The following is a 15,871-nucleotide window of genomic DNA, read 5'->3' on the forward strand; positions in this document are numbered from 1 at the left end:
TATAAAAAAATAATTCACAAAGTTAGATATGCTACTGAATCATTACTGGGTACATTAAGGGAGCTGCAAAGAACACTTTTTGCTAACATCAAAGACTGAAACAATAATAATTTATAAAGTTTAATCATATTTTGACTTAGGAATGGGGTCCATTCCAGTTGTGGAATTAGAAATCAAAAAGACTTGGAGACATTAAAAAGTGACAGATTCTATAGGAATGAGATGTGTACTAATTGGCTCTCTTAGAGAGCAGATGATGCATGGAATAGATTACCAAATTACATTAAAGCAAGCACTAGTTTAGATATAGTTAAGAACAGCTTGGACGCTTATTATGAGAACAACTGTTTTGGTATATTGGCAGGCTATAAGGGTATTAATGCCCATGCTTGACATATTTGCATGCATGTATGTATAATTGACAGTGGAATCATAGCCAGAGACTGCAGAGTGCTGTAGTTATCATCATCATCATCATCATCATCATCATCATCAGGTTCAGGTGTTCCCACGACATAAGGCATTCTGAAATCCATGGTGAAGGCCCCGTACACTGAATCACCTATGAAAGCAGACAGAAACAACCTAGAGAACCATTTCCATAACCCCAAAGTCCAACAGTGCGATAACTGTAAAACAGTAAGGTATTCAAAGTATATAAGCTCCAAGTCCAGTGCTGCAATAGCTGTAAAACACTATGGTATGCAATTTGTATAAGCCCACGTATCTGGTTCAGAATCCCATTGCAGCTTAAGCCTTGAAGTGCCTTCAGGAGCAATAATAATAGTAATAAATAATACTCAGTTTGTTGAAGGCTCTGTGTCTGGTATGATGTACTACATGATACATATGTAAGAGTATGCCTTTCTAGTTTATTATCTTACATTTGTAAGAGTATGCCCTTCTGGTTCATTGGCAACCAGTAACTGTGATGGTGGATGCATCCAATGTGAAGTCCTTCATCCAGTATGAGGGAGTAGTGTGTTACCCCACACAGAGATATCAGGAACATCCACATCAAAAAGTGATGACTGTGTAGCTGGACACCCACCCATGGCCATCCTATCCTATGCAAGGTCGGTTGTCTTGGTGTGGGCATGAGAGATCATTTTGATGACCTTATACTGCACTAGATGTAGTCATCTATTATAGCCACTAACAACATTTACAGTCAAGACAAGGTCCTGCCATGCTCAGTTTGGAAATGCCCAGTAATTGTTTTCAGTTAATAGTATCTGCCAGTCATGTTCATGGGTGGGCTGTAGCAGGATTTCTGTAACTGCAGGGGAGAACTTCTCCATTATTTTTCTCTCTTTCAGAGCCATCCAGTCTGTAAATGTTTGAATATAAATATGGTAAGCAGTTGCACAGTGATGTCTGCTGTAGCCACAGTACAGTTCCCCTCTCCATAGTCCATAGTGACCACAGATTGTGCAACACTAGTCCCACCGAGAGGCACTGATCACTTCCACGGGGCAGTTACCTATGGTCAATCACAGGTGTTTCTCTACCACAGGATACTTGGAAGTATCCACCTGTAAAACCTGCAGTAGTGGTGTGCATGGATGCCACTGCATCCCTACATGTGATCTGTGTAATATGCACCCACACTATCACATGTGTGGCCTCCACCACACATGTGGATGGCAACAGTTCTGTACACCTATTCTTTGTATCTCTTCCTGGTAGTGGTCTGCAGCATCTGTTAGTTATTTACCTATCTGTCTTTTACTGTCCTCGAGCATCCCCAGGCAAATAGTATCAAACAAACAGGTGTGGTGACACCATGGCCGCTGTCTGATGCATGCTTCCCGGTCATTGTACATATTCAACACAAAAAGGAGCTAGAGGCCCACTGCAAGCCATCCATTATTTTGTCACATTCAGCCCTGATGGTGACCACAAGTTTGTGCAGTGCATGTATATTTCAAAAATACCCACCCAGCCCACCACACCACGTATCATATTTACTTATTCCCATTCATATACTTGCCTTTGGAAGCCTTCTCCCACAACAGTCACATAAATATTGGAAATAGTTTCTCCCTTTTATATGGCCTGTATCTCTTGCATTCATCATAGATACTTCATACTGTCATTAGTAAAGTACTTCTGCAGTTGACTGCAAAGCTGAGTAACAAATCCTCTTGTAGACTACACTCCTACTCAGCAATTAGATGTCAGCCCACTTCTCCTACAACTACAACAAGAAAAAGGCAGTCAAATTACATATTCATTCTCTCAACATGCCATTGGACCCTTACCACAGCAGTTGTAGATTTGAGCATCATGTGTAAATGTAATCATCAGTCTCCAAATTCTTCTCTTTTTAATAGCATATTTCTGTAGTATGATGAGCAAAACATGGCCATCATTGTGTTCACTGACTGATTTTGAGGCTAATGGCACAGAAAAGTATCCCAATGGTCCAATTAAAGGTGAATATCTCTGAAACTCATGTTTTATGGAATGCATACTTGACCAAGGCTATGCTATGAGGCTTGTTCCTGAGTGTGCATATAAATGAAAGTCCAGAAAGTACACTGTGCAAGCACGTGTACGTCACTGCTTGCATGCAGGTGTGTTAAGGCATGCCATGACCCCTAGAGGTATTATAGAACAGTCATTCAGTGAAATGTGAGATGTACAGCTAATATACACTCAGGTCATGGCATCATATAAACCCTAAACAGCATACTGGTATGACAGGCATTGATGTGGAATTCTGTGGTTGCACTGTGCACTGTCAAGCTGCCTTGCTGCCTGTCAATGCATGTCATGTGTAGCTCGCAATGTGCATTAATAGAAATGTGCAACCACTTTTCTCAAGATTGTAACCTGTGAAATGATCATGGCTTCTCAAGATGCTGACTGTGGCAGGGCTCCCTGGTGGCATTTGTAGATGTTAAAGATATTTCTGTTCCTCGTGCATATACACCAACAGAATTCTTGATGGGAAACATACAATGGCCCCTGGTACAAGCAGGATGCCTACCACTGCCTTGCTAGGGAATTCACTGCTACCACAAGCATCACCCAATCTAATGAGCATTGCAGGCACTACTATAGTGACATAAAGAGATGACATCTCGATCTTCTTCTGTAATGGGAAGATGAGGTTAAGTAAAGTGTTGCATAGCTCTACAGGAAGTGCCCATTACAAGTACATTGCACTGTAATTTAATCTTAACTGCCTAGCAAAATGAAGGGCATTTAATTAATGAATAATTTGCATTCCTTTTATATTTTTCAGTTCCTGGGGAGATGGGGACAATAAGGTGATGTTTTAAAGGCATATGAAAAAGATCTCCATATTAAGGTGTGTGTGTGTGTGTGTGTGTGTGTGTGTGTGTGTGTGTGTGTGTGTGTGTGTATATATATATATATATATATATATATATATATATATACATACACATATATATATATATATATATACATATATATATATATATATATATATATATATATATATATACTATCAATATTATAGCTTCATATATGCTTGAAGCCTGCAGCTCTGAGTATTGTTACATTGTCGCTAGTAGTGGAAAACATTCCTACCACTAATACTGTCTTCCTGATATACATGCCGTGTCCATGGAGGTTACCTTGTCGTCCCAGTCACCCTATCTCTGCAAAGTGCAAGGGCTGTCAGAGTAAAGATTTGTGATCATCTTCTGGCTGTCCTTACAGGATGCTTTGTACCATACTCTACATCATACCTGTGGCTTTTGGCTCCCTGCATTGCTATGTCCATTGTAATAGCTCAGCTATCTATATAAGGTCTGCTTGCCCATAATGCTGCATGCACTCCTCCTTGCCACTTATACCTGGCATATCCTTTATATGCCTCATATTAAAGTACTCTGTCAGATACTCCTGGCTGGCACATGTAAGACTATATGAAGGATGTCTGTATGGTTCTCCTGTTTAGGCGGCTGGCTTGGCAGCTGTGGCTGTGTCACACTAGCAGTCAGTGCTAATAATTTCATAGGTTCATAGGCTAATATTAGGATGCTATTCCAAAGGATAATTTGTAACCTAGACACAATATCCCATATTGTAAGTACCCATCAACGTGACTAATTTATACCTAGTTTTATCCCCTTTTAATGAGGTTTTGAAGGGCCAGGGTTATACTTACAATTGTTGCATAGGCCAAAATAGGGTTAGTCATATCTGAAAGCGCAGCAAAAGTTGGAGATGTGGTGACTGCATTGTTTGTCCAATGACTTGACAATTCCAATGGTCACCTGGAAAAACATCCTTGTATGACTAGAGGAATTGCATCACTGGCTGGCCCTTCCTATCACAGCTGCACCCAGCTGAGATGTCAGTCACTGCAGTGACCCATCTCTGTCAGGGGTGCAGGATTTGGCAATATGAATGTCAGCTGTCACCCCCCCCCCAATTCCCCAATCATGACATTCCCCTATATTGAATTTTACTTCCCTCCCTGTTTGTAATTCCATGTCCCACCCCCTACCAATGTTTTACCTCATTCTGTCTCCCCTTTCTGTTTCACCCATTTGTATCTTCACCTCTCCTGTTTGTCATTGTCTATACTTTCTGTTAGTCTGCTCTTGATACCATTCTTATAACTACTTTCTTATCTTCATGCCCACAACCTTCCCATTACTACGTTCCCTCTTTCCCCCACCTTATTAAAATAGGTATATATCTTGAAAACTGCATATGTATATATATATATATATATATATATATATATATATATATATATATATATATATATATATATATATATATATATATATATATATATATATATATATATATATGGGTCTATCTGAAAACGCCAAAATTTCTAAATACCGACGACGAGAACACCAACACTGGAAGATCGATAACGGAGAAGACTGACGGTTGAGAATCCCGACACTGAGAACACCGACATGTTAAGGTAAGTGTGCGATAGGGACTGACGTTAGGGTCAGGGTGTGGGTAAGATAAGTGTGTGATAGTGACGGACGTTAGGGTAGGGTGCGGGTCAGATAAGTGTGCGATAGTAATGGACTTTAGGTTTAGGGGCGGGTTAAGTGAGTTAGGGTTAGGGTGCGGGTAAGGTAAGTGTGCAATAGTGACAGAGTTAAGGGTTAGGGGTGGATTAAGTGAGTTAGGATTAGGGTGCGGGTAAGGTAAGTATGCGATAGTGACAGACCTTAGGGTTAGGGTTTGGGTTAAGGTTAGTGCATAGATAGTTGTGTATGTAAGGTTTGGTGTAGGTTTGTAAGGTTTTTGGTGTGCTTGTGTTGTGTGTGTGATTTTCGGGAAAGGTATTTGTTTTGTTGATTGTCGGGATTGTGGTTTGTCGGGCATGTGAAGTTTCATGTTTTTGAACTTTCTTTTTTTTTTTCAGTTTTGTCATGTTGGTTATTTAATTGTCTGCGTTTTGGCGTGTTGGTGTTATCAGGTAGACCCATATATATATATATATATATATATATATATATATATATATATATATATATATATATCTGTTGATTTATCAGGATATTGGAAAGTTAGCTTAACAGAAATCATCCTGATATTCCCTTCCACCTCACCCTTCTAAGCTCTTCCCCATTTCAGACTGCACTATACATTGATTTCCTTCTCATTTATAGGTTCATAGGTTCACAGGTTGGTATTAGGCTATCAGCCCTAGGGCCTGTACAAGCCTAGCCATAATAATTCCCTGGCTATTTCTTCCCACACCATTTACTTCCCTGAACCCCTGTCTATCAAAGTGACTGATGTGATCCCCGGGGTGAATTTCCTTTCTCCCATCCAATCGTCAAGGTTCCTTTTGAAGAGGGCCAAGGAGGCGCTCTGCTTGACTTGTATGGGCAGTCTATTCCAGAGTCTAGGGAGTCCCTGGGTCAGGAGCCTATCCCTCCAGCATGTTTTGTTTATTGTGATGACAAGGTTTCGATCCCTGGAGCATGTGTCTCTGAGGGATTGGGATTTCTTTAAGTGTAGCATGTCCAACAGCTCTGGGTTTGACATGGCCTTGTATGTTAAGCAGAGATTGCCTTTGAGTAGACAATATGATTATGATAATGATATGATTATAATACATTGATAGGGATCTTGCTGTGAAGCCATAATTATAGCTTTCATCCCTTTGTGTAGTAATACATCATTGTGAGTGCGAACGTGTATCTTTGTGGGCATACTACATGAACATTACTCTGCTCTTCGGGTCTTGTGATCATCTTTACATATGCCCCCTCTTTTCATGATAGGTGCTGGTTTTACCAGTGTATTCTTTAATTTTATCATGTCTATAGTGTATTTCTGGTCCTATTACAATCTTAATCAGCTTCAGACAGCATTTCACTATTTTGATTGTGTAACTTTTCCATTACACAGTCAAGGAATGAATGTTTCCTGGTCATTGGGTAAGTCAAGCTTAATGAGCCATTGTTCACCGATGTTAATTTAGGTTACAAGTGCAAAGCCTTTTTAAATTTTGTATTAATCAGCCTGCTTTAAGACATTTCTTACTAGATAGTATTAACCAATAAAAACTATTTTTCTTACTATTAACAATACAAAGCCTTTTTCTGTTAAAGAGTTTTTACTGATTGTTTCTGGGCTGTGTTAACCTCTGGGCTCAGCTAAACTCACTCTATTCGCCCTCGGACTTGGGCTCATTCCACTTCCTTACCCTACCCGCCATCCCCACCCACCTCCTCTTTCCTTACATTTATAATTAAACTAAACCACACCTTTTAATTTATTATCCTATTACTTGCAGCTACCACATCCAACACACCCACAATCAATTATTTCTTTCACTCTCTCCATTTCCACCTCACTAACCATTATTTAATCTCTCACACAACACTTTTTCCCCCTTCCACATCACTTTATCAGTACACTTCTCTTTCTACTAAACTTCACACACCAACCCACCCATATTTTCCTCCTAACTATTTCTCTACTACTCACCATGTCGGTTATCACCACTCTTCTGAGCAACTCTCCCTACTCATTACCCCTACCTAGTTTCCCACTCTACTACCTTCAACACATCAAACATAACACACTACCTCTCTGCTACACTCCCCAGTATTACATATCATACAAAATCATTTTCACATCTGTTCTAACCTCTACACTAACTCTAACCCATTGCTCTTCCACTATAACTATGTCCATACCCTGAACCCTCCTTCCTATCCAGATTTCTTTTGACGAATACCCAAGCTCAAACTCTCTTTTCTTCTACACTCACTAACAGAAATCAAACTCCAAGCTGACATACATCTTAACTCAGGACCCACACAGTTACTACCACCCCACCCTATAACACCCACAACACCTGCTAATACTACTCTCCACTTTCCGCTGCAAAAAAATTCAAAATCAGACTTACTCATAACAAATTTTAACCCAGAATAAAAAAAACAACTAGTGAATTTCATGCAACTTTAGCTACCTGCACTTCTGATATAGTAATGATTACTGAGACATGGCTAAAACCTCACATTAAAAGTGAGGAAATACTTACTACTGATTACAATGTTATCAGACAAGATAGGTTGAACAAGCGTGGCGTAGGCATTGCCATCACATATAAAAATGTCTTTAAAATTGAAGAATCAATCTGTACTCCACAGATCTAGCAGAAGCAGAAATACTAACCACCGAATCTGAAGTACATCCACATAAAACCATCATAATTATTGCCTCCTACCTACTACCAGGAAATAATCTACCTACCATTGAAAGTCTTTTATCCTGGGAATTCTCTGCTTTTACCCAAGAAACTATAGTGCTAGGTGGTTTCAACTTGGACTGGCTATCCTGCTCATCTGACAACCCGTCCAATTTTATCAATCTATTGAATTTCACCCAAACTATAAACTCCTCTCTATAAACAATGACACACTAAGAAAGATCTAGACTAGCACTACCTATAATCCAAACCTTTGTCCACCATGCTGGGTGCTCCCGAATTCTCCCAGTCATCACTTCCTACCCTTCTACTAAGGAAACACATCCCATTCCCCAATGTTATTTTCTTCAAATACAACAAAAAAAAAAAACTTTTCCAAAACTTTCCTAAAATTTACTCACTTCAAAACTACAACTTCTAAAATCTAGCCGACCCACAACAAGCTGTACATGTTTTAAATATAATTTTCTCAACATCCTTAAACCTTAAAACCTTGTCAAAATCCAGAAAATAAGTATGGACAGCCATAATGGATAACCAAGATAATAACCATTAAACAAAGGATAGCCTATTAAACAAATCAAACCTCCAAACTTCAGAAACCTCAAACTTCACAAATAAAACCTACCTCAAACTAGATCAAAACCTTACTAACTTAAAACTTTATTTTCTAGGCTGTCATTTTCGAACACATCAATAAAAACACAAAATTTTGGCAATAAAAAACTTAAAACACATTAACTACCTCCCTCACCCCTGCACCATCTAACACAATAGCACCCTGCAGCTTATACCAAATGCCAATTTATCTACAAATTCCACCAACTTTAACAACACTTTAAACACTTATAAACAAATATAACCCCTACCACTTATTTACTAGCCTATTTCTTTTTTTATTTTTGCCTCCCAAACCCATATCAAAAGCTATATCACAAAATTTAACCTACCTGCAAAACCTACCTGTCTAGCAGCTATCACTCCACCGCCACTCACCATCTAAACCAATCAAAAACCACATGGCAGATCCAATCCTATCCAGACTCTTCCCATCCCCTATCATCCCCTCCATATAGGAAGACTAATCTAAAGAGCCAATCTAAAGAGCTCTCTAATTTATTCTTCACCCCCCATTCTCTTCCTAGCAAAATCACAATTACATATACCCCTTACCTAGTTCACAGCACGGCTTCCATCTAAAACACAATACCTCCACAGCCCTCATAAGTTAGCTACCTTAATAATTGACAACAGGCAAATAAATGGGATGATAAACTCTCCACACTCCTCCCAGTTTCTGTTGGGATTCCTCAGGGTTCCATCCTTAGCCCTCTCCTTTTTCATATATTCACAAACATTCTAAGCACTGTCACTAAATCTGCTTCTATCATTCAATATGCCGACAATGCTACTCTTATTTGCTCTGCTCCCTCACCCCAAGAACTCATGGACAAACTGCAAAAATAATTCCTAGATATTGAAAATTACCTAAATGAACTTCAACTCATCCCAAACCCAAACAAAACAAAATTAATGATCTTCTCCAACAGGAAATTCAAAGCAAACCCACTCTTCTTTCTATCTACTCCACCGATGGCACTATAATAGAACCAGTTAACCAAACAAAACTACTTGGCATCACAATAGACAACAATCTAACATTTGATAAACACATATCACTTAAAAAAGTTCACATCAAACGTGGTGCACTATATAGGGCCAAACCTTACCTCACTCAAAACACCAGACTTGCCACAGCCAAATCCCACCTCATATCTGATCTCCTCTACTCTTCTCAAATTTTCACTAACCTGTGCATGTCTGATTTACATCTACTTGATTACTGCTATAATAAAATAGCAAAATTTGCAGCTAATATACCCAACAGGACCCATCATTGCCTTGCTCTTCAAAAACTACACTGGCTTCAATTTCCTAATGCATTATCGCTCAATAAGCTCACCACTGCCCATTCCAAACCTGAAAAGTGCCCTGCTCTCAGCATCCTAGTGCAGCTAGATACCACCCCAGGACCCTTAGATCACCCGATAAACTTATACTCAAGGTAACTAAGTCCCATAATTCCTTTGGTAACTATCTTCACCTATAAAGTAGCGAAACAGTGGAACCTAATACCCCAGAATATCCTAAAAAACACAGATAGTCATAGTTTCAAACAACTCCTAAATCAATACCTTACTCAACAATGGCTATGCTCCTGTAATACTCCTGGCTAATTTCTCATGTCATCAATCAAATGTTTCTTTTCTGCTATCTTCTCTGTCTTACTTCTACCAAATGAAAATACCACAATGGTTTATTTAAATTGTGTGTCTATTGAGTTTCATATTATAGGTTCATAGATTAGTACTAAGCTAACTGCCCTTGCAAGCGATTTTAAGCCTAGCCAATTATTTCTTGTGAGACTTGAACCCTGCACCTTGTGTTTGTAAGACAAAACCATTAGGCCACCCTCCCAGACCTTACTGTTTGTAGTAAGGTTTAGGAAATGTAATGTTTTCTGTTTACATGCTCTTTTTGTAAATTGTAATTGTAGGCAACTGTTAAACTTTTTGTATATTCTTTGTAAATCTTTGTAAAATTTTTGTAATCTTTTTTGTACTATTGTTATGGAACTTTTCTCCCTGGGTCTCCGCTGAAAAATGGGTTACTTGCCCAGCTGGACACTACCCGGTTATCAAATGCAAAATAAAAATAAAAATAAAATAAATAGGTAACTAACCAAGATGTTGGTTATTTTGATTACATACTTGTGATTCAACTGCATGCTTATTAGTTTTTAAAGCCACATAATTGATAGGGTATTTGGCAGTGGCAAACTTGAAGAAGCAAGCATGCCGGATATGCATTGCTGGTGACATTTTCATTCATTTTACATAGATGGCTACATGCTTAATATGCAGTCTATATGCTTCAGCAGCACCTCAGCACTCACAACTTCATTTTTGTTTCTCATGAGTTTAGTTTTAAAATCTACAATGTTCACAAGTAATTGGTTCCTAGAAGCACAGGTCAACAGGTGTTAGGTATAAAGTTACACACGCATAAAAGTCATGCTTTTAACATCTTCGTTTAAACTATTGATTGCTGTGTTTTCCTGTTGTTCTGGAATGTTCTTATAAAATAACCCAGGTGAGAACTGTGTAGAGAGTGTATCACCACAGTAGGCAGTGATTCAATGATCAGTTTGCAGGTGTAGCAGCTGTTACACTGGGTTATCAATCAAGCATCCACTGCCATATCCAAATGACCAGAATAATAGCCCCAGGATAAGTTATTAAGCTTACTCTATCCCCATCCTCTATGTTGTTATTATTTGCCAGGCATAAGACAAGTATAAATTAGTATTGTTATTACCAGTGTAATCTAATTCATTCACAGCAATATAACACTTGAAAATGCATTATTTGATTTAATTAACAGAGGTATTTCAACAACATTTTCTATACTGATTTGAGCTGTTAGCAGAGAGAAAAGATTTATGTCTGACTGCTTGTGGCATGTAATGTATTACAGGCATGATTAAAACAGGTCTCTTTGCTTGATACGTTTGTGATGTCTTTTCACCTTGACTTCCTATTTCTTAACTGTACCTGTCTTTTTTAATAGAACCAGTTCTAACCCCTGAAGACCTTGCTTTCTACATCCTCTTATTGGATTTTCTGTATCTACCAATTCAGACTCTTCTTGTTATTGTGTTGATTATGCTGGGGGTGGTGTAACAGAAATTAAAGCATTCCCAACTACATCTCTTACAGTATTTTAGCAGTGGTTTTAAGGTGTGGTTTTGACATTTGAACTTCTTTCTGCATCAAAGGCATGATCTTTTTAAATAATGCTTTAAATATGCCTGCTATGTCAGCCCCATACATAACTGGGGCACTCCAAATCCGTGGTAGACCATGGCCCATTGGTGCATTATAGTAGACTGTATATTGTTTGGGTGTACTTGAAAATGTCTTGGCATGCAGCCTTTAAAAAAATGAATTCTTAACAGGACATCGATGAAGATTCACAATCACCATACTGAACATAAATAACACATTTTGGTCCTAAGCATTGTATATCACAATAATAATGGTGTCAAGTTAATGTTTTGTCATTAGTATTTAATCAGGATTCTCAAAATGGATAGTTTTCTGACTGAATTATTTCTACATACAATTTCCACACATCAAATCAAATGCACATACTTATCCCCAATTCTCATGTGTTCAGCATGTATATAAAATATAAATACTACCGTTAATGTCTGCTGCTTTGATGAATTTGTGATACTCAAAATATGGGTAATTATATGGGTGACAGGGAATACATGTAATGTACCATTATGACATTTTACTTATTTTTTTCTCACAGTCATTGTAATGTATGAAGCAACAGGTAAAAAAGGTCACACAGAAAAAAACTTTCAGTATAAATGACATACCATTGTTTTAGGTGCATGGCTTCTGAATGGCCAGGACCTTTTACATTTATATGGGTACATTCAGGCCAAAAAAGTCACACCAAACTAACTGTAGACATGCGGGTTTCAGCTCTTTTTGTCAGTTCAGCATAGGTGGATCATTTGGCTATTTTTCAGTAATCCAAGAAAACTGGTCCACAAATGGCAGAATGTTCCAACTAAAAATGAATACAAAATCAATGAAACTCAGAAACTCAGACTGTGTAAAAATAATAAATTTTTTTTCTGCAAAGCTTTTGAGACAAACTGTTCTTGAATGCTTTCAACAACTACAAAGTACTCAGTCAGTATTTAAATATCACAGATAACAGCGATTAACCAATCAGAACACAACCAAAATAATTCAATAAAACAATCAATAATTAGTGAATAAATTCATTAAATATTAACAATATAAAGATCTCTTCTTTAAAACAGGTTTAATACAGTCTCATTTAAGCCTAGATGAACATCTGCATGGGAATAGTTAATCCATTTATATTCAATACAGTCAGTGTTTAGTACTATATCACCTCCTGTAGTATTCTTATTTACAATATTAATCACTCTAAAAGTGACTGTGCATATATGAAACACAGAGCTTAAAATCAAACCTGATGTCCATAAACATTAGGGTGCTTGCAAAATATCCCAAATAACATCCAAACGAAAGGTGCAAAGGACTTGCAGAGAAATCATAATATTAATGGGCATAATTTTAAAATGACAGCTTTTCAGAATTCTTATATAAAATGTGCTGTGTATGCCTTATATTCTCCATGTAAATTATTTTATATAGGACAAATAAACAGACAGGTTTGCAAACAAATGCAGACATATGAGAGGGACATTACCAATAATTATGAAGTAAACCCAGTAGCAGTGCATCTTTGTTATGACATAATGGGGATCCAGAATGTTTGTGTTACCTATGTATCATTTGCAAAAATGCAGGTTTATATCTATATGTTTCAGGAAAATATATGAAGGAAGAATGATGTATGTTTTCATATGAGGTTACACACAGAATTGTGAATGAAGCATTAAACAAAACAATTAAATTGTTAGAAGTATATGTGGGTGGAGAATTTATTGATGTAAAAGAAAGTGACATTTTCCTATTATTTAGTTATGTTTAGTTGATAAAATAAGCATGAATGTGATTTATTGCTCTTACAAATCTAGAAAGCAAAGATGTTAGTATGTAAGTCTTTTAACTAGAGAAAATAAAGTCATGGTTTTTATAGGCTGCTAGTATAGTGTTGTTTTCTATTGTACACATTCATTGTACTGGATGCCGAGTACCTTTTATCAGAAAAATATCTTTCACTTTTGAATGATTGACACTTCTTTGGGGACAGTACTTAGTGAATTTCTGCTGTTGTTGTTAAACAGCAAAACTTGTCACTTTGCAAATGGGAAAGGGTATCAGCAATAGCATTCCACGTACTTGGAATATCTAGCAGAAATATATAAGTTAAGCAATAAGCAATTAAAGATAAACAACTTAACACACCCTAAGCTTTGACTGACTTATATATGTGTTTTGACAGTACATGCATAGCTGCCTAATTATATGTGATATGACAGTGCATGCACAAATGCCTGATTATACACGCTTTGAGAGTGCATGCACAACTATCTGATTATATGTGCAGTGGCAATATATGTAGCTCTGTCTGATTATATGTACTGTGACAGTACATGCAGTACTACCTGATTATATGTACTGTGACAGTACATGCAGTACTACCTGATTATATGCACTGTGATAGTATATGCAGTACTACCAAATTATATGTGCTGTATCAGTATATGCAGGAATACCTGATTATATCCACTGTGACAATGTATGCAGTACTACCTGATTACATGTACAGTGACAGCACATGCAGTACTATCTGTTTATATGTAGTGTGACTGTGTATGCAGTAATACTTGATTATATGTACGGAGGCATCATATGCAGTACTATCTAATTATATATACTGTGACAGTGTATGCTATACTACCTGTTTATATTTCCTGTGGCACTGCATGCAGTATTACCTGTTTATATGTACTGTGACAGTGTATGCAATATTACCAGATTATATGTACTGTTACAGTGTACCACTACCTGATTTTATGTACTGTGAAGGTATTTGCAGTATTACCTGATTATATGTGCCTCACAGTAAGACGCTGTCTGGTTTGATTCTCAGCTAGAGTGTCTTCTGCGTGGAAACATGCGTGAATAGGCGTACATTCGTTGAAGGTTGTGCATCAAGTCTGGCAAGCTGGTACATAAAAATTAACTGCTAATCATTAGTGGACCGGAGTTCCACTGTTACGACCCCTAACCAGGAAAAGCCGAAAGACACAAACAAACCTGATTATATGTACTGTAACAGAGCATGCAGTACTACCTGATTATATGTACTGTGACAGTGCATGCAATACTACCTGATTATATGCATTGTGATAGTGTATGCAACACTACCTGATTATATGTGCTGTGAGAGTATATGCAATATGACCTGATTATTTGTAAAGTGACAGCACATGCAGTACTGCCTGATTATATATACTGTTACTGTGTATGCACTTCTACCAGATTACATGTGCAGTGACAATATATGTAGTAGTGTGATGTCATGTGCAGTACTACCTGATTATATGTACTGGGACACTGTATTCAGTACTACATGATTACATTTACTGTGACAATGATTGCAGTACTACCTGAGTATATGCACTGTGACAGTGTATGTAGTAATACCTGTTTATATGTACTGTTACAGTGTATGCAGTATTACCTGTTTATATGTACTGTCAAAATGTATGCAGTACTACCTGATTGCATATATTGCTACAATGCATGCCATACTACCTGATTATATGTACTGTGACAATGTATGCTCTACTACTTGATTATATGTACTGTTACAGTGTATGCAGTACCACCCAATTATATGTGCTGTGAGAGTGCATGTAGTACTATCTGATTATGTGTACTATGACAGTGTATGCACTGCGACTTGATTATATGCACTGTGACAAGGCATACAGTATTACCTATTTATATGCACTATAACAGTGTATTCTTATTACCTGATTGTATGTGTTGTGATAGGATATGCAGTAATATCTTATTATATCCACTGTGACAGTGTATGCTGTACTAAATGATTATATGTACTGTGACAGTGCATGTAGTTCTACCTGATTATATGTGCTATAACAGGGTATACAATATTACCTGACTATATGTATTTTGAGAGTGTATGCATTACTTTCCAATTATATATGCTGTGACAGTATATGCAGTAATACCTGATGACATAAACTGTGACAGCACGGGCAGTACTACCTGTTACATGCACTGTGACATTATAGGGAGTATGATCTAATTATATGAGCTTTGAGAGTGCATGCACTACTACCTGCTTATATTTACTGTGAAAGTATATGCAGTACTACCTGATTATATGTGTTGTGATGGTGTTTGTAGTACTATGTGAGTACATGTGCTGTGAAAGTATATGCAGTAATACCTGATTTTTATGCAGTTACAGTGTATTCACTACTCCCCAATTATATGTGCTATAACAGGAAACATGCACTACTACCTGATTATATGAACTGCTAAGATGTATGCACTACTACATTTATTTATTTATTTTATTTATTTATTGCAGTTGGTTTACCAGGATAGTCCATTGGGCCTAGAAGAA

This window comes from Protopterus annectens, chromosome 1.part1 (genome assembly GCF_019279795.1).
Source record: "Protopterus annectens isolate FY-2018-M chromosome 1.part1, PAN1.0, whole genome shotgun sequence".
Taxonomy (NCBI): domain Eukaryota; kingdom Metazoa; phylum Chordata; order Ceratodontiformes; family Protopteridae; genus Protopterus; species Protopterus annectens.